This window comes from Arvicanthis niloticus, chromosome 4, assembly GCF_011762505.2.
Source record: "Arvicanthis niloticus isolate mArvNil1 chromosome 4, mArvNil1.pat.X, whole genome shotgun sequence".
Taxonomy (NCBI): domain Eukaryota; kingdom Metazoa; phylum Chordata; class Mammalia; order Rodentia; family Muridae; genus Arvicanthis; species Arvicanthis niloticus.
In genome coordinates, this window is record NC_047661.1 from 105,926,064 (window position 1) to 105,947,449 (window position 21,386).

Below are 21,386 nucleotides of genomic sequence, written 5' to 3' on the forward strand. Positions count from 1 at the left end.
AAGGAAGCTATGACCACTAAACAAAAAGAATAGGACTCTGCTATCACGAGCAGCCCTCTAAAGGGTCTCAGCTGCATGTTTGTTTAACCTAGTTCACCTCAAATACGGTGTGATTTTCTGCTGTCACCTAAATGACCTTTTCTTTAAAAAAAAAAATAATAATAAAAGAAAGAAAAGGGAGGAAAGGCTTTTCAAACATCCACTGTCCACACTCTCAAGAGCTATTATATCAGGTCAATGTTATTAGCCCCATTTTACAGATGAGGTTAAAAGTACTCTCATGGGTTACAGGTGAGCAAGAGGTGGGTGAGATGCCAATTGACATGCTCTGGGACCCACAGTTTTATGCTTCCAAGTGGCACAAGAACAAGAAAAGCATCATTTACTGCTCTATAGAGGGAAAGATATGGAATGGGGAACGATACCTTGGCCACAGTTTAACCTTTGCTTGGATACTTCTTGTCACAATGTCACTGCCAATGTTCAAGTTCTATTACTGTTTATAAACAAGGCTTCTACCTATCTGCCTATCACTTATCTGTGGGTCTGTCTGTCTATCATCCATCTCTCTATATCACATATATCTATATCTATATCTATCATCGTCTATATTTATCTCACATATAATATATATGTATAGAATCATCTCTATCTACCTGTCTATGATATAAATACATATATTCCTTCTTACATTCCAACTACTTTGAAATCACACAGTATTCAACACAAAAACAAGGTAAGGAAAATTTTTTCCAGATGTTAACTCATAGCATAAATAAAACAATTAGTGTCTTTGATCTACTTACATATTTGACTACCATGCCTACAAAGAGAAAGATGAGATGTTATTCTCCATATGACAGTTTCCAAGGTCTTCCAACTTCTCTTTCACCCTCACTTCTAAATCATAGGAGATCAGTAAGATAGGGAATATATACATAACACCGATGCATATGCAGCAGACAGCTTATTACTGGTATGTAACTTTCTAGACTAATAGTTATGTATCTCATTTAGTTACACATCTGTTTGGAAGATGACTGATGAAAGATGACCCTGTGTTTATGTGTTTAATAAGGTCATGAGCACTGTCCTCACTGGTAGTTTTTTGAAATTGTCACCAAAGTATGTATTTCAATGTTCAAGCCTGCTTACTTGCCTTCCAAATGTATCCATTGTGTTCAAGTTAATAGTATAGTAATTGGGCAAGAAAAGTATGCACATCCTGGGATTTTAACATGTATTTCTTCATAAAATGAAGGATCTGTGTGCCTCTGAGTATTTAAACAGGGAAATAAAAGGTGCACCATTATGTATTTTTAAATAAACTTATTTGAATACAATTTATTTTGGTGACTTTCACATATAAAGCACTGGGAAGTATAAATCTTTAGGATACAAGAGTCAAAGTAAACTGTTCTAGGTCTTAAATAAATAAATAACAAATAATGCATTTACAATTTACATACTATATTTTATGCTAATACACTGGTATTATTGGTACATTATGAGAACATTCTGTAATGAATATAACAATAACTGTAGACATGACAAGATAGCTTACAAATATAAAGGATCATATGTGAAGGGCCACGTAAGTATAAATATAAATTGATTTTTTTACAGCAAATATAACATTTGTCCTTGGTTTACATATTGAAACCATAGGGGTTTTTTTTGTTTTTTGTTTTTGTTTTTTTTTTTTTTTTTTTTTTTTTTTTTTTTTGCTTGTAGCTTTCTTATAAAAGCTGGAATTTTGTAAGATGTGTATGTGCTTAGAGGAAACTTTCTGAGGAATTTTACCTGATAATTCAACAACAGTTGGGAGGTTTGCTTTGGGCTTATTCTAGGCCAGGCTAAGCTGTGCTAACTCATATCCTGTGTCTTCAGTTCTAGTAAAATGGCTTTTTCTCACTCGGGAAAGTCTTGCTCCTCACATGGAGTCCATTTCTATTTATACTTTGAGACACGTGGTTAATTTTCCCTGGAAACTCTTTATCTTCATTTTTTTTTAAAGATTTATTTATTTATTGTTTATTTGTTTATTTAAGATTCATATATGCGAGTATGCTGTTGCTGTCTTCAGACTCACCAGAAGAGGGCATCGGGATCCCATCACGGATGGTTGTGAGCCTCTATGTGGCTGCTGGAAATTGAATTCAGGGCCTCTGGACGAGCAGTCAGTGCCCTCAAGTGCTGAGCCATCTCTCCAGCCGTCGCTGGGAGCTCTACACCTCTGATTCCTCTTAGTTTGTTCGCTCTCAAAGATGTAGAGGCACAAAACAGCCTATGAATTAATGTCAAGAACTAGTTTCCTCTCAGTAACTCTCATGTTAGAAATCTGCTGAAATGTCAGGACTGTGTATGGGAAGCTACCAGAAGATTCCTTAGCACAGCAACATTTTATCTTGTACAATATTTGGCTGCAGTGGTATCACCCTCATTACCCAGTGTCCTTATTTTGGGGACATTTTTTTTAAAACCTCAGTCTCTGCCTTGACTTTGTATGAAAATTTCCTGGTGATAGTAAATTAAAACACGAGTCTTTCTTAATAGATCTTCCTGTGGGTTGCTGCTGAGAAAGGTAGTTGCCATTTTCATTAACAACAACAACAACAAGATCATCTTTCTTCTTGACGTTAAAACCTTGATTTCCTCTGGGACATAGCAATGGTGAATTAAAAATCTCTGTGAAGTGTATATAGTAATGAAGCATCAGATAGGTACTCACCTCTAACAGGTATGAGGCATGATGCTGAGATGAGACTTTCAGGAGACTGGTCTGGAAACTCCATGGGATACCTCAGTGTACACAGTGGAAGAGTCACAGTCCAACTTCAGTGAAAAGCAAAGCAGGCTGCAAGTGTGTGCAAAACACACTCAGGCAGGATGACAGGCACAGGATATACCAAATGCTATAATGAATGACTTAAAACCCTGATTCAGGGGCTGGAGAAATGGCTCAGTGATTAAGAGCACTGACTGCTCTTCCAGAGGTCCTGAGTTCAATTCCCAGCAACCACATGGTGGCTCACAACCTCTGTCATGAGAACCGATGCACTCTTCTGGTGTGTCTGAAGACAGCTACAGTGTACTCATATAAGTAAAATAAATAAATCTTTAAAAAACAAAACAAAACAAACAAACAAACAAAAAAACCCTGATTCAGGAGATGCAGCTGGGAACAGCTTCTTGTACTTTGTTTTCACGCTAAAGGAAACAAGTTTCTTAACTGACACCCTGCTGTGTGACAGCCCCGTTGTTTCAGTGGAAATATTCTTATGGTGCATTAAGGGGTCCCACGCCCTTTGCAGCCCCCTTCACTGAGGCAGCACTCACTGTCCTGCCATTACTGTTTGGGTTGGCCTTGTAAACCACTAAGATGCCACAAATGAAATGACCGTGTGAGTTCTAGAATCTTGGCACCTGGTGGTCTTACAGATTCCACCTTCTTGGAAATTGTCCCAAGACAGCTGTGAGCAGATGTTTGCTTAATATACTGAAGAATGAAACATCAACTGAAAGAAAAGTGGCAGCAGAGGTGAGAGAGCCAAGAGCTCACTGACAATAGCAAAGAGAGTCCTCTGGACCCTTCCTGAGAATCCAGCCTATGGTGAGGCATCATCACATGAATAGGCACAAGAGAAGCAACTAAGATCCAGAGAAATAACAGATTCTCATTACCTAAACCAATACACTTCATTACAGTTTACTTTTGTTCCACAAGAAAATTAGAATTCCTAAAGAAATGTGTGCCACCTTACAGAACTTTACATATGGAGCACTGACCTTGGGTCTGAGCATCAGGGGACCAAGATGGAGTTAACAATGGAAGAGGGGCTGTTAGAGAGTGGAGAAAGGACCATCTCTGTTATTTAGCACAGAGCAATTTAAAACTCATCCCTCACATTAATTTAAAAGACTGGAAATTGTCTTAATCCATTGCTTGCTTGCTTTTCATTTCATAGCTCAGATATTTGACACGGAATAGTGGAATAGCCAATAGTCTGACTTTAGATAGTTATAATAAATCCCTTGAAGAGAGAAAGGAGCTGGTGCCCATTTGAAGATTATACAAGAATGTAGAGAAAAGTATAAAAAGCTCAGGACTTACAAAGTGGGACAAACAGGAGTATTTTAGTCCTAGTCTCTCCTGCTGGTAAAATGTTTGAGTATAAAGAATTCTTGGAACCAAATGCTAATCAATGATCATTAACAGCCAAGCTACGAGGGAGAGCTGAGAGACCACTGGTCACAGTTGGTAATTAAGGCAACAACCCTTAGCCAAAGTTTATGACAACCTGTAGAAGAAGCCTACCCTACCCCAACCCTCCCAAAATGCATCTGCCATGTTATGGGTCTAGGGTGGAGTAGCTGAGGATGGAATAAGATTAGAAAATTACTGAATACTGAGACCAGACTAAACTGTTCCTCATAATTAGACCTCAGTAGAGGTGCTTGAGAGACTAGAGAGGCCTCCATGAAGGTGCCTGGGCTAAGCTGACAGCACAAGTATACTGGTTAGTTTTTGTCAACTTGCCAGAAAAACTAGAATCTTTTGGAAGAGAGACCTTTAGGAAGATTCCTCCAGCACACCGGTCTGCAGGCACATCTTTGGGGGCATTTGATTACTATGAGAGTGCCCAGCTCACTGTGGGTAATGACATATCTCGGTAGGTGGTTCTGAGTTGTTAAGGGAAAATAAAAGGCAAGCTGCTCACCAAGAGATGGAATGGACAGCAAGCCAGTACACAGTGTGCTCTCTTCTCCAGTTTCTGCTTGTAAGTTCCTATCTTGAGTCCCTGCCTCGATTCCTACATTGATTGGCTGTGACTAAGATTCGTAAGATTGATAAATCCTTTCCTCCCCAAGTTGCCTTTGGCAATAGTGTTTATTGCAGGAGCAGAAGAGCTGTGTTGGATAACAGGCAAAAGGGGCTTGAGGCTTCTATTGTAACTCCCTGCTCCTGCCACTACGCTACACTACCTTAGCACGGAGGACAGCTGCTGGGACAAGAGCAGCTCTAGGCATGCCAGGTGAAGCCATTGTAGTGATCCATGTACAACCTGAGGATCCACACAGATGCCGTTTGTCCATGTGCCCATTTCAGAACTTCTCAACATTTAGAGTCATGTTCATGGATATTCTTCATCACCTGTCAAGGATGAGAAGAAGATATTATCTGCAGCAAGTTCATACTCTTACACACAGCAAAGCAGGTAGGGCTGCCTCATAAAGAATTAGGGTTTTATTTTTTTAAATTTTATTAAATTATTTTACTTGTTTACATTCCAAATATTGCCCCCTCTTGGTCCCTCCTCCCCAAGTTCTTCAACTCATACACCTCTGAGAGGGTGATACCCTCCCACCCTCCGACCCCCACCTCACCCCCACCAGTATCCCTCTTTTCTGGAGCATCAAGTTTCCAAAGGATTAATCTCATCTTCTCCCACTGAGGTCATACAAAGCAGTCCTCTGCTACACATGTGCCCAGGGCCATGAAACAGCCAATGCATGCTACTTGGTTTTTGGCTTAGACTCTGGGAGCTCTGAGGAGTCTGGGTTAATTGACATGGTTGTTCTTCCTATGGGGTTGCAATCCCCTTCAGCTCTTTCAGCCCTTCCTCTATCTCTTCCATATTGGTCCCTGACCTTAATCCAATGGTTAGCTGTAATATCTGTATTTGTCTCCGTCAGTTGTTGATAGAGCCTCTCCAAGGACAGCCATACCAGGTTTCTGTCTGCATGTACAATATGGCCACAGTAATAGTGTCAGGATTTGGTGTGCATGCATGAGATGGATGCCAAGTTGGGCTGGTCACTGGCTGGCCTTTCTTTCCATTTTTGTTCCTGCATTTTTTTTAAACAGTAACATTTCTGGCTTAAAATTTTTGGAGATGGATGGGTGGCCCCCTACCTCAACTGAAGGCCATGTCTATCTACTGGAGGTGGTCTCTTCCAGTTCCATCTCCCCACTGTTGGTCCACCAGGACTCAATGGGAATGATATTAGCCAAAATGCCCAATAGTGGATATTGGTTTTTATAATATAGAATGAAGATGGGGTGGCTAATAAATCATCTACAGAGTTTTCATTACACAGTATTAATTAATCAAGTAGAAAATATTAAATGGTTAAATTAGTTTGACCTATGTGGAATAGGGCACATCAGAAGACATATCTGGGCTTTTCATAGACAGCAAAAAATCAGGCAGAAAGCATAAGTCAATCCCAGTGCTAGAGATTGAAAGGAAAGACATCTCAGAAAACAGAGCTAAGACTTATTCCTAGGGGCTAAATCAAGTTGTGTCAAAAACTGTTCCTGGCACAGAGGTTGGAGAAGGTGTTGTGTGTGTGAGTCCTACAACCAAGAGTGATGAAGTAATATAAATTGAACCTTCTTGAACCCTAGGCTATTTTTTCGAAACACAAAAAGTAAAACAAAACCAATTCTGTTTCACATTGCAAAAATTGCGAGACATAAGCACTGCCATTTTGTCTTGCATATAAGGAAATTGAAAAATTAAAGAATGAACCATGTGCATACTAAATGGGAGGCTGAGATTTAGATGCAAGTTTTTCTTGCTTAAACAGACTATGTACCAATTTATTTCATTTGCCTTTGTTTGTTGTGATCCAATATTATTTAGACCCAATGGTCTATTATAAAATGAACAAGCAGTAAATTAAGGGGTGTGTGTGTGTGTGTGTGTGTGTGTGTGTGTGTGTGTGTGTTAGTTCCCCATGACTTTATTATATTATAGGCATCCCCACTATGTGTCTCCCAAGTGAATTTCATACGACACTGGTCTATTGAAAAAGCTCAATAATGCTTCCAGGTTTTCCTTAACTTTACAAACCATTTTAATTCAAATTTCTCTGTACTTTTCATATTCTTTTGACCATCTATAATTTTATTTTAAAAAATCTAAATTTAGAAATATGTATCATAAGATGTAAAAACAAATTTGCTTTTTAAAATATTTCTTTTTGTATCTATTTCACTGCAATATTTGTGTGAACTTGCAGGATACAATATTATCATTCAGCCTGTGCATACATTGTGTAACGACTCAGTCAGAGTTGCTAGCATTTTTCATCTCCATATAGTTTCTGTCTGAGGCTTTAAAATTCTTGTCTTCTGGTTTCATAAAACGTGCAGTGGTTTCCTATGACTTGTCATTAACCCACCCTGTGTGAGTCTCTTTGTTTTGTACCCATCATTCAACCTCCGATCCTCCTTCTCTATCTTCTTTCCCAAATTCTGCTCATGTATGTGACATACAGATATACTTCCTTTTTGTGTTCATGTAAAGTAGAACATACAGTACTTTTTTTTCTAATCTGCCCTGACTTACTTCCTATTTCATCCTCCAAGTCTGCTATATTGTTGCAAATGACAGGATTTCATTTTTCTTCTGTACATCTTCCATTTTATAGCCTGATCCATTTCATAGCTACTGTGACAAGAACTTCAGAAATCATGAAAGTGCAGCGATTTCTTAAAAAGGCTATTTTCACTTTGTTTGGATATATAACGGAGATGTGACAGTTGGATAACTCTGATATTCCATTTTCTCCCTCCCTCCCTCCCTCCCTTCCTTTCTCTCTCTCTCTCTCTCTCTCTCTCTCTCTCTCTCTCTCTCTCTCTCTCTCTTTCTTTGAAGAACTTTCATTAACCTCTCCATAATGGCAATATTATATGTAATGTTTCTAAAGACAGTTACTTGCATGGACTTTGTGTCTATTAACTCATTTAATCTTTATGTCAAACTTACCACTGAGAACTAGCATTCTCTCTCTCTCTCTCTCTCTCTCTCTCTCTCTCTCTCTCTCTCTCTCTCTCTCTCTAACGTAAAGAACAGAAAAGGACAGTAGCTTCCCAAAAATCACAGAGCAAAACTTAAAAATATGCCTCCATGGGGTCATATTGTGTCCTATACTATCTTTAAAATATCACTTAGGCAATGTTATCTTCACATTAAGAAAAGTAAACACTTTGAAAAAACACTAAATATTTTCAGGAGTAAAAGACATCAAAACAGTTTATAGAGATGTTTAGAAATCTTCTGAACTAAACATAAAAGGTTTCCAGAACAAATGGGATAAAGGATGAGGAGTTTCTAGGGACAAGAGAAGCAAGAATGAAGGTGATGTCTAGAGTTCAGTTGCTTTGTAACTGATGAAGGACTATAATAATACTGTTGATAGTGTCTTGATTGTGTGTCATTGTAAAGGTCCTGCATCCCTCAGATGGAAAAAAAAAGTTATTCTAAGAGCACTCAACAGAGAATCTAAGTAAGGTATTGATTCAGTCTAATCTTGACCATTGCTATGAGCTCTCCAACAATTCATGTACTGAAATTTAAACAGAATATGATATTAATAAGAGGTTAGACCTTAGCAAGATTGTTCCACCATAAGGGCCCTGTCCCTATGAATGAGTTTAATGGCTTTATTAAAGTGCTTGAGAGAAATTGTTTGCCTTCTTTTTGCATCATATGGAAACATAAAAAGATACCATCTCAGAGGAATGACCTTTCTCTAGTCACCAGCTCTACCTGTATCTTGGAGCATCTGAGCCTCGAGAACTGTCAAAAATTTATTTCTGTTTTTATGAATTATACAAAGTAAAGTGTTTCATTATGGCATCCTAGAGTAACTAAAAGAGAAATTTAAAAAGACGAATTTCAACTTATTTTTAATTCCAGAGAGTTATATTTTAAGTGCACATGTTTTGTTAAGCTTTTTAAAATGTGTTTTGAAACAAAAATGAAAATATGCAAGTGCATATTTTAGCTCATTGAAGAAACAAGTTATAAGACTAAGAGGAATAAATAATGAGATACCTGATATAAAAATCAGAGGAGAGAATATGAAGGAAATTATTAGTGGGGTCATAAAACTGAAGCAGGAATGAGATGCCTACAAGTTTCTTACTATAAAGTCTTCCTATGGATAATCTGAAAATCTGTCCCTAACGTTTAGCAATTGGTGGGAAAATAGAACTCTGCTCAGTTCCACAATTTACAAGGAATATAAGATAAAATCCTAACAGTTGTTAGGAGGAGCAAAATTATGGATGTCACTAATATCCGAGAGAAACTTCTCTCCGTGGTCCTCATAAAATCACTACCATGTAATATAGGCACTTATATCCTCAGAAACACTTCAGGAGTGGACAGCATGACAACTTTCACAGAGCTTTTGACATCATTCTCAAACAAAGTGATCAATACAATGCCATCCAGGTGTGAAACTGATTTAATCTGGGGGTATTATTGAGTCTGGAATAATAAATAAATGTCATCTTTTAGTTGATCATACGTATATTATCTTCAGATTCCTTGGCAGATGTTAAAAAGAAATGAGTTTTAAATCATGGTATTTTATAAGCACTTGAAATATAGATTATCTATATATTGATAGGTAAACATAGCCTGAACTATTAGTTTATCTGGGAAAGAGTTTTCTATTTTAAGAAAAGTGTATAAAAAAGGTTCAGAACAGAACCTACACCTAGACAAAAGGCCAATTTGTTTAAAGATTAAGCCACATATTGGTCCAATGTCTCAGAAAGTCCATCTAATTCATAAGCAACTGAAATTATGCAATACTATTATGAAAATTACTTCAGCTTCTGCAAGGATACACGACTCTCAGATAAAACAGTTTTAAAAAACCACTTTCAAGAGAAAATAATTTTGAATACATTTGTAAACTTTTGTTCAATCAAAACTCTATTATGAATAATAGGCTTTTGTAGTAGAGGAAAATTTAAAAAATAGTTTAATCCAATAAGATATATAATAAATAATGAACTTATATCCCAAAGAGATAGCCAAATTTTACACACACATACATACATAGTATATATGGAATGTATATATGTGTATATGAATGTATTATATGTGTATATGTGAAAAACTGGGTCCTTCACATGAATCATTTTTTATTGCTTCTCAGTCTAAAAACAAAATGGAGACATGAATTCATGTCTCCTGGTCACACCTATTCTCCCTTCTCTCTACCTTATCTAGGTCATCACCAGAAAATTGTATTTGTGAAGATGACTTCAATATTACATTGAGTTTAACATGATTTTCTTCACTGAGCCAGCTAATTACATGGAGTAAACATATGATTACCATCACAGTATTGATGTGCAGAAATAAAATTATTTGATTAAGAATAATTTACCTGATTAACAGTAAGGGAAAATATCTGACCCTCAACCAGCAACAGTATTTTTACAATGACCCATCAAGTCAAGATGTGTAGGGATAGGAGGAAGTGATTAGCTGTTGGCTGGGCGTGCTCCAGCCTGAGAGCTGCCAGATTCTAGCCACCAGACTGCTTGTTGGAAGTCTCCTGCTGTCCCCTGGACCATTCTGTAACAAGACCTTCCATTTCTGTCACTTCACATATTTGGTCCCAAAGCTCTGTCTGTTGTTTCATTCTTCTCTATGTCTCCCCTAGGAGCACCTTCATTTTAATATAAATAGAGCATTTCATCACGCGATGGCAAGGAATCATGGGCAGCATGGCTCTCAATATTCCTGGTTACAATGTATAGCTATATTCCAAAAGAAGTCTTTTTAAAAGAGAAGAAAAATACCTACTTTAGTAAAGGAGCATCAATATTGTAAATCTAAGCATAATTCGATCCATATGTCTGTAGCGGCAGAGGAGGGAGCTGAACTGGAGATATTGTGTTTATGGCATTTGTCAGGACATAAGAACACAGCTATTTAGCAAAGCCTACGGCTCTTCTCTGTGTCTAAAAAAATCAGATCATCTCACTGACTGCTTGAGGTCAGGTCAATTTAGGAGCTCTAGCAATATAAGAATACACTGTTACCTCCTTGAATTTAGGTATGAAAAAATTTTAGAATAATATTATATGACAAAAGATGACCCGTGAAACTTCCAAGATGGGGTGGGAGATTCAGGTAACTATAGCAGTGTATTTCTTCATAGGCTTGACACACAACTTTCTAGAGAATCTCACCAGCTCTCCTGGTTAGAGACACACTAAAGTTACCTGAGAAAAGGCAACTTCAGTTGAGAGATATCCTCCATCAGCTTGACCTATAGGCACATCTGTGGGGCACTTGCTTGATTGACGATTGACATAAGAGATCTCAATACACCGAGGTCAGTACCACCCCTGGGGTAATGATCTGGTTGTATAAGAAAGTAGACTGAGCAAAGCCCAGGAAGCAAACGAGTAAACAGTGTCTTTCTATGGATTCTTCATCGGGCTTCTACCCTAAATTCTTGCTCTGGCTTTCCTTGGTGATTGGCTATAATCTATAAGCTAAATAAACCATTTCTTCTCTCAAGTCGCTTTGGGTCAGTGATTGGTTACAGCAACAGAGAAGCAAATTAAGATACGTGCCTTCTCAGATTCCTATAGTCTTCTGGTAGTGACCAATCCACAGCATCCTGCATGCTCCAGAGTGATGCTATCTATACAAGGTTCTTGGCCTATTGCAATCTGTGTCCTCTACACTGGAACTGTCCTTTGCCCAAGTACAACATTCAAATAATTATCTTTCTCTCTCTAACACTAAAATGTTACTTTAATTTATGTAACAAGATCATCATAACACAAGAGAAAAATTTGAGGATTTCTATAGGACTAAGATTTAGCAGACAAGATAGGAGTAAGCATTTAGAATGACATTTCCTTTCATTTTTGCTTCCTTTGTTTCTTTTTCCTTTTAATTTATTTCTAGTTAAGAGATCAAACTGGCATTGTCCCAAAGCACTTTCCCTTCCCAGCTAGGCTGCTGCTGGCTAGTCCCCACAGTGGTCAAGCTGGGAAGACCCTGGGCTTTCTCAATTGCTGTGTCCACAGATTGCACGTTCCAAATGAAACTACAGAGACAGTTTGGTTTGTTTTTGTTTCTTCTTTTACAGTTTTTTTTTTTATCCATTGGAGCTTTTATAATCTAACTGTGGGATTGCTATTGTCTAACATACACATACATGTACACACACACAAACAAATCATTTGTAAGTCACTGAGTTTTAAGCTGTATTTTATGGCCATTTTAAAATTAAATGTAAACATTTTTGTGTTTCTCTCCTGTCAGTGATCACATTTAAATAAAAGGAAAGTAGTAAAATGTGTGACTTTTCTTTCTTTATGAATATTAGACTTTAAATCTTTTATTATTAAATGATGTTAATAAAAGATGAGATTGCACTTTCCTTTGTTTAATGGGTATCAACAAAGTATAGAATGGTAGAGACAGGCAAAACAAATTACGTTTTAGAGAATATATAAGATGATAACTGACAAAGAGCTCAAATGCAAATTCTAAGATTCTGTAGCATATTTTGCTACTGTACTGTTTTCTCCTGTAAAAGTCAGATTAATCATAATTCTCCTTAAATGATAATTTTATTTAAGGAGATAATCAATCAAAAGAAAATTGTACCATAGAATCCCATCATTCAGTCCATTTTATGTATTTCATATACTAGCCACTATTTATCAGAAATGGAGAGATGCCTCTCTTTGAGATGTTGGCTCCAAATTTCTGTGGTTATTTTGTGCAAATTATTTCCAGCAAATTAACCACACATTCACAATGTTTTCAGTTCCTTTTATCAAAAAAGGATCTTATCCAAGTCCTTCAATGTGGCTAGTGTCTGATAAGCTTGAACTAAGAGTGTATGGCAGAATTAATATCCTAGAGTCCAGGTATAAGAAATCATGGTGTGTAATGTAATATGTAAAATGAAGCCAGAAACAGGGCCCTCAGTGTCATCACAGAACATCAACCACAGAGGAACTGTAAACTATAGCTACACATGATGTCAGCCAAGGCCAACAGAAGAGTAGTTCGGCTAAGCCCAGGCACCTCATAGAACTGTGAGAAATAATAAATAATAATGATTTTTATTTCATTTATTTACTTTTTTAGTCTTATATATGAAATCCAGAACCTTGGGCATGTTAGGCAAGAACTCTACTATTGAAGTGAATCTTCAGGTACATTAAATCACTGTTTAATATTTAAACATCAAACATAACAGCGGATATTTTAAATTTATAGATTTAAAGTTTATCTATACATTTACACAAAGATGTCAGTATCTATATAAGCCACTTAATAAATGTAATTTTATCCTCCCTCTCTCTGTATGTTATATGTGGTATAGACAAGTTGGTGCAGGTGTGCATGCCTTTGTGCATATAGGCAACAGAGGAGAATGTTGGGTGTTCTGCTCAACCACCATTGGTATTATTCAATGGAGATAGCATCTCATATTAAACCCGAGCTTGGTTGACAGCCAGCAAGCTCCAGATATCTTTCTGTCATCACTCTCAAAGGCACCGAAGTTACAGGCCCTCTCCTGTGCTTGACCATGCCAAGCCTTTCATGCTGGTTCTGGGGAGTCACTCAGGTTTCACACTCACACAGCAAGTACTGTTCCCAACTCAATTGTCTCCCCAGAACCACAACTGTGATTTTCTAGTCTCTTATTTTCCTATTTTCAGTTGCTCTAGGAATTATAATTGCTTATCAGTATAACATTTAACTTAAATGTATCTTTGCTATGCAGCGTTCCATCTAAAGAACTTAGAAACACAACTGATGAGGTGGAGGGAGGGAAGGCAGAGCACAGAAGCAAGTCCAGTTCTGTTCCCTAGTTTCAGACAGTGAAAAAAATGCTCTATGTTGTGTTTACTGTCTTCTTGGAAATTCATAAGTGGAATAGAAAATACTAAGAATTTCCTTAATAATTTATTTAACTGTATTATAATCTATATCTTCCCAATTTAGTGCAGTACAGAACTTCATTATTACATGAGAACATTTTTGCAAAATAGACACTCTAGACTTTTCCTACCCACATTCTTTTACCTATGCACCAGTACTATAAGGTTGGGATGCATGGGGTTCTATAGGACTGTGATAGGATGGCTGGTTTTGATTGAAGTGCTGGCTGGAAAGCCCGGAGACCCAATAGGTGTCCATTGCCTGTAAGGGACGGGCATCTGTTCTGCTGCACTCCCAGAATCCAGGCTCCTAACATGTGGACCTGCACTCTTCAGTCATGTTCAGCCCCACCCAAAGATCACAGGTAGAGGGCGTGGCTACAGGCCTCAGGAGCTAGAGAGCTATACATACTAATGAGATGCCTTAAGGCCAGAGGGTAGAGCCAATTAAGCATTCTTCCCCAACCCCTCCCCCTTTCTCCCTCCCTATTTAACTCAGGTCTGCCCTGAGTTTCACAGGGGTGCATATCCAAACTACCATCCGTCATGAAAATAAAGCCTGTAAAACTTATGGACTTTCTTGTGTCATTGGGGCTGTACTGTGAGGAACCTTGGAGAAGGCCTTTAATGAACCACCACCATGCCTAACTTTCCACCTGGAGGACCTTTCTGCATTTCTACAGGGTTCCTGAAGATTTGGTATCTCAAAGAATGAATACAATAAGAGACAGCATTGCATACTCCTTAATAAGCATGCCAGAATGGAGCAGAAGAGCTCAAGCCAACACAAATCCAGTCTTTAGAAATAAAATGGTCCCCATGGAGAAATGAAGACTAACACAGAGTGTCTGACTAGGCAAATTTAAAGAGTATGTTCAAAATGTTATGTCACATGTGGAAATACATAAAAAAAAATGTTTATATTGTGAAAAGTTGTTCCAATGGTTCTCAACAGAATGCAGTTCTTCTCCATTGATGACAAAAGTTGTAGATTAGAAGCCCCACACAGACACACCATTTTCACCCACCAGTCTTCCAAAGTAGGAGCAAACGTCTCCATGTGGCTACATATCACCCAGCATTTTGGGTATGACTACAACAAGAACAAGATAGTTACATGAAGATAATGTATGAACTATTCATTTAAATAGCAATTACATCTAATCCTCAGCCAATTCTTTTTACTTCTGAAAATTTATTGGTACAAAAATGTATGTGCTTGAATACTTATTAAAAATTGTATCTTATGGCTAAATATTGGGAATGCACTGATGTCATCAATGTAGAAAACCCTATTAGATAAAGGACAGAGCATCTCTCTACTCAATGAAATACTTTATCTATTTGCAAAAGAAAAGATGAGCCACTGTCACATGAGATGGAACGTTCATCAGGACATACTGAAAAATACTTCATAGTATGAGAACGAAACAAGAAACTGACATATTTAGTTAGATGTTCTGGTGATCTGCAAATACAGCTTAATATTTTTCACAATGCACATGTCCTCTAGGAATATCACAGTTCATCTATTCTTAGGCAACTATATGTATTCTAAGAATTGTTGGTATAGAAACTTCCCAAGCCCTTGACAGCTGATGAGATATAGTTACAGGTACCCATAGTTTAAGCACATTTGACTAATACATTCAGAAGCTAGGCTTGCATGCTGTTAATAAAACCCTTTTCTACTGTCAGCTTTGTGTGTTGCTCATGCTGCATGAGCTGGACTGACAGATGGGAATTTCCTTTTCCCTATTCTTGTCGTCAAGACTCTTCTCATATAAACTTCCAACATCATCTACAACTCATAATAATTTCAATATAAGTAGTGTGTGTTAGCCAGACCAGAAGTGAAGTGTTTAAGTAAAATTTCACTTTAAGGATTAAGTAAAGCCAAAGAAAGTCTGTTTGATGTCTTTTCACAATATTAATATTGCCCTGGGTATATGTGTCTTTCAAATTGTTCCAGTTATTCTAGGAATACCATCAACTATGGGAATAAAATAATAAATTCTAAATACATTCTAAAATCTATTCTAAATTTAGAATAAAAATCCATCACAAAGGGAAGAGCTGAGATATTACAATAGGGCTTTAGTTGGGAGCATAGCATGATAGATATAACACTGTTAGATAAAGCAGACTGAGATAAACCTACTTACTGTGTTCCTATGTTAGTTTGCTCTGCTGTATTTGCAGTGTAAAATGTGCAATTTGGACCATTCCCCCACACACACCTTTGTCCATATCCTTTCTCCCTGCCATTGAATGGATTGTCTTGAGAACTGCAATTAGTTTATGCACTTACCTTGAAATTTTGTTGAGAATTTGTTGAATTGAATGAGAATAATCTTGTCTGTCTGGGAGGTCTTGGTGATGTCAGGGGATTTGGGAAGACAAAGAACATTCCCTAAAGGAGTGCTATGACTACCCAAATTCAAGGTGATGTGGAAAAGAAAGAGAGGAATCTGCTGAAGGAAGTGAGATGAAGGGGTTGATGGTCCTAAAAACCGAGGAAGAAGCCACACTGCACCACCAATAATACCCTGCACCAATAATACCCTGCACCAATAATACCTAGAAAGTCTTAGGTAATCATTTTCTCAGTTGAAGTTCCCTCCTCTCTGATGACCTTAGCTTGAATGACATTGACACAAATCTAGCCAGCACAATATAATAGGTTATTCACCTTTTAAAAATCCCCAAATTGGCAAAATTCTACCAGTCAAATGTACATCCTAGTATAATGTTTCTAGACTTCACATAGAAAACAAATGGTAAGAAATCATTATCATTGGGCAGATAACTGAAAATGGTCAGTTAATCAGATACATTTTCTAAAACAAATTAAAGAGATAACCCTAAAGTCATTCAATGGGAAGTAATCCAAATAGAGTATTAGCTCAGGCTGTCTCCCCTGACCTCCATCCATCCATCAGCTATCAGCCCTTTTCTTTTTATTAATTTATTCTCTCATACATTGCATTTGACTGTAGTTTCTCCTCCCTCCCTCCCTCCCTCCCTCCCTCCCTCCCTCTGCTACTCACCTCCTCAGTCCCTCTCCTTCTCCCTCCCAATCCACTACTCTTCTGTTTCCCTTCATAAAAGGGCAGGCCTCCCAGGACATCAACCAAATATGGTCTATCCAGTTGCAATAAGATAGGTACTTCATATTTAAGACTGGATGAGGCAACCAAGTAGAAGAACAAGGGTCCCCAATCAGATGAAATCATCAGAAATAGCCACTGCTCCCTCTGTTAGGAGTTCCACAAAAACACCAAGCTACACAACTGTAATATATATATATATATATATATATATATATATATATATATATATATATATATACACATCCCTAGGTAAGATCCATGCAGGCTCCCGATTGTCAGCTCAGTCTCAGTCCTATGAATCCAGGTTTGTTGACTCTTTGAGTTTTCTTGTGCGTTCTTATGCAAATTCTGTCTGCACATGAGAGGCCCTTGAGGATTATAGATAGTAAAATTCTTAAATAATTCTAATTTCTAGGGCTTTGATTTTTTTCAACTATAATGTGACTCAATTGGATTGGGTGATGGCTAATGTAACCCACAGTCCCAAACCTGCAAAATATTTTATATATCTCAGGGTCATTCTTGACATGATCCTTAAGACCCATACACCACCAGAGTCAGACTCTGAAACCAGATGGGTGAAAAGTCATATTTCTCAGATATGTTTGTCATAGCAAACATAATGGAAAATAAACCCAGATTTAGAACTGTCAGCTTACAAACAATTTTGCTTTGAAGCTACCATATTAAAAGCCTCGTGTCTTACTCATTGGTCCTTGTACACATAACCTGTATGACTGATACTTCAGAAGTGTAACTTTGAAATACAGATTGTAGGGTCACACTTGCAGCAGAACTAAGTGAAGGAATAACTAACTGTTCATGTGTTTTTATTTTTCTGCAGGGTATTTGGATAGTTCACATATCAACCTGGCTTCCATTCTTTCTTCTTTGAAACCATATTTATTTTTCTTGACATTATTTTCTGCTTTGTATGAAAATACACTTTGTTAAGGATTAATACAACTTAGGGGTTCAGTTTTAATGAAATCCTAAAGAAAAGGGGGAAAAGGGAAAAGTTAAATCCAGTGTGATTTACTTCAAAAGCAGAGGCCAAGGGTCACAGTCCTCAGTGAAATCCTTCTCACTGTTTCCCCTTTACTTCTAAACCACTTGACTGGCCATTGGGCCAGTTCACACTATTCACATTAAGTATGAACTGTGATAAGTCCCTTGCTTGTGCTAATCCTGCTCCTCTTCCTTTCTACCCCAATTCAATCCTATCCTCCATCTCCACCATCTTAATATCTATCATTTCTACCCATTCATTGTTCCTTCGGGATCTTAAAATGCAGAGTATTGGAGTCCAACTGCCCAGTGTCAAGGCTCAAATGCAATCTGGTGGATGCACACGTGACTTGAGCTTTTGACACAGCTGCCTCTACACTGGTAATTTGTGCATGCATTCAGTAACAGTAACAACATCAATAGACAGTTTCAAATATTGTATTTATTTATTTATTTAGATAATATTTTCATAACATTTATATGATTTTAAGTCATAAAGGCTATAGTGAGGTAGCATCATTGTTACACAATCTAGAGCAGAGGTGTCGTTACTTGCTTTCCCATATCATATTCACATATATGGATAGAGAGCAAGATAAGGAAGGAGGATGAAAAAATGATGTAAACACAACACCCTCCCTCAATGCCTTTCCTGTTGCCTCGTGTTGCTTGCCTCTGACCTATGAAGAGAGACATTTTGAACATCCACCTTCAACAAAAACGCTTGAAGGAGAGGTTGTAATTCACAGCCATGTGCCCATTTCAGCACTGACTCCTGCTATCACCTGTGTTAAAATATCACAATATTTCATGGTTTAATTGAAGCACTCTGGCGTCCAGAGTTATTTTTATAGTCAACTTGAGATGACATGTGATATTTCAGAGTCATGGAAGCTGTGAGTCAGAAATTCTGTCTCTGGTTATAGTTATAACTTTTAACATGTGCTAACATGTGATATCCTTAGATCATGTGACCTGCAGTTGTTTCTGAAATGAGTGTTTGAAACACCAAACTTTTGTCATGGTAGTAACACTTTATGCTAAATGAAAGCAACACTCTGGTCTCTCATACTTTTTCCCCCTCTCTCTCTTCTGCTACCACATGTCTTAATAAAAAGCAGCCGTGCTAATGTTTTTCAGATGTCTTCAACAAACCCAGAGGTATTTAACTAAAGTAAGCAAATACTAGGTGAAACGGGCTTTGCAGTATTTACAGGGCTATTTATAAAATGCTGATCAACAGCGAGGAAACAAAGAGAATTGATTTTGAGGGAAGAAAGTCCAACCGATTTTAAAGCTCCCCGAATATGAGAAGAATAGATTCCTTCAAAGTCTAGGTAGCATTTAGAAAGCGAAAGCAGAGAAAGTGCGAACCTTCTAAGAAGGCAGCCCAAAGATCCTTTTAAGTGATGTGAGCAGGGACGCTCTTAAAAAGAGGCTAATTAGCTGTTTGATGTACTTGACAGAGAAAGATGTACGCAAGCAGAGAGAAAAGACTGCAAACATAGATATCCCTCATTGCATTATTGTCCAAAACTTTAATTAATTTCTTGAGGACTATCTTTTCCATAATTTAAAATGGTTTCAAAGATGTACAACTAACCGGTTCAGATGTTTCCTTAACTAATCACTTGCACTGCAGGGGGCTGAAAAGGATAGAGCAAACTCAACACACTCCTCGAGAGAGCCAAGAATTACCTTTCTAGGATTTTGTTCTTCCTCTGTTTGCACAATGGCATTGAGAAACGTGTGACTTGATTTCACTCACTAAAGTGCATCTCAGGCCCCAAACAGCCACAGTGGAATTCCCTGAATGCAGAAGGTACAGCTTGAAAATGGGTTGTTACCTTTTGCATCCTAAGAGAAGATAGAAACAAATACAGGTTACAGGTTGGTCAAGAAATATATATATATATTTTTTTAACTCTTCAAAGTACAATAAGCATTTATTTTAGAAATTTTCTAAGATTGTATGTCTCCATAAGATATGGTTCCCAATGGTAAAACACTGGAGAAAGATAAGAAACATTTTTTTAACTAAATTACAGATATTTTATATTAAAATTATAATTATAACAGCAACCAATACATTAATATGTAGTTAATTATGAAGCTTGTTTATTTCAGTAATTCACACATGAATTATATATTTTCCTGACTTTGCCTATTTTTCTTATTTTTTTCTTTTGTTTTGACATTTAAACAAATGTCAGGCATCAGTTGAAAACTCATTTTGCTGGCACATTCAGGGAATTGTTTAACAAGTGTCAATAGTTTAAAATAATGACAAAATCCAAAACTCCTAAAATAATCAGCTAAGTTATGTGAGTACAATAATCTTAAAAATCATTCTTAAGAAATGATACCATCTTAATACAGACTTATTCAAATTTGCCAAGTGTAATTTGTAATTAAATTTTAATGGATTTTTTTTTTTTTTTTTTTTTTTTTTTTTGGTATCCATGGCTTTAGGATAAGTCAGAGATGGTGTAAGTTGTATGTGTGTGTTTTCCTTCTTCTCATTCTCTGTATGTTCGTGTGTAGGAGCACCTGTGATACCGTTCATTCATTCACTCAATAAATAGGATTTAAGGACTTCCTAGGTGGCCTGAGGGCAGGGGAGGAAGGAAAACACATAAACTCTCCTATGTGGAGCTCCCATGCTCCTTGGGCTGAGAGGATTAATAAACAGGACAAATAAGTAACTTAAATGTTGCACTGCAAGAGAGATTTGTGGAAGGAGAGGGAGGCTTTGATCAGGGACTAGCAGGACAACTCTTGCATCATAAACCCACTCTGGTTGCTGGGCTGTGTCTATTCTGGAGTATAGAAAGGGTAGGAAAAAGGAGAGGAATTGGAAGGTACTTTACAGTGCTTCTAGTAAGAGACAACTATTCCATAAGGGACTTCAGCCACCACTGGACAGGAACTGGAAGAACTGTGAGTAAACAAATAGTTAATATCAACCAATTATTTTATTTACTTACATTCCAAATGGTGCCCCTCTCCTGGTCCCCTCCCAGAGTTCTTACCTCCATCTGCCCTCCCCTTCACCTCTGAATGGGTGACAGCTCCTGACCCCAGTTCATGTACCCCCCACCTTGGGTGTCAAGTCTCTGCAGGATTAGACACATCCTCTCCCACTGAGGCCAGACAAGGCAGCCCTTTGCCACTAATGTGCAAAGTGTAGGAGATAGGAGGCTCTAACCAGCACCTATGTGCTCTTTGGCTGGTGGCTCAGTCTCTGGGAGCTCCCAGGGGTCCAGGTTAGTTAACCTTCTTGGTCTTCCTATGGGGTTGCCATCCCCTTCAGTTCCTTCAGTCCTTCCCCTAACTCTTCCATAAAATAATTAATAACACACAAATACACACACATACACACATACACACACATACACAACTACTGGACAGAGAGGACTTTGAGACAATGTCACACATAATCTATAGGCTTTATTGGAATCCTTTATCAATTGAAAAAAATAAATAATCGGGGAAATATAAAACTAAAAACAAACAAAACTCAAACA

General features: G+C 37.6%; 1 long non-coding RNA gene across 1 annotated transcript; it reads right to left on the reverse strand.

Moving 5' to 3' along the window:
- Positions 1–2,133: 2,133 nt before the first annotated feature.
- LOC117707621 (uncharacterized) lies at positions 2,134–19,707 on the reverse strand. Its single transcript, XR_004606651.2, has 3 exons — positions 19,558–19,707; positions 4,987–5,155; positions 2,134–2,857 (listed from the first exon to the last, which is right to left on the reverse strand). It is a non-coding gene; the product is annotated as an uncharacterized LOC117707621 (long non-coding RNA).
- Positions 19,708–21,386: the final 1,679 nt, after the last annotated feature.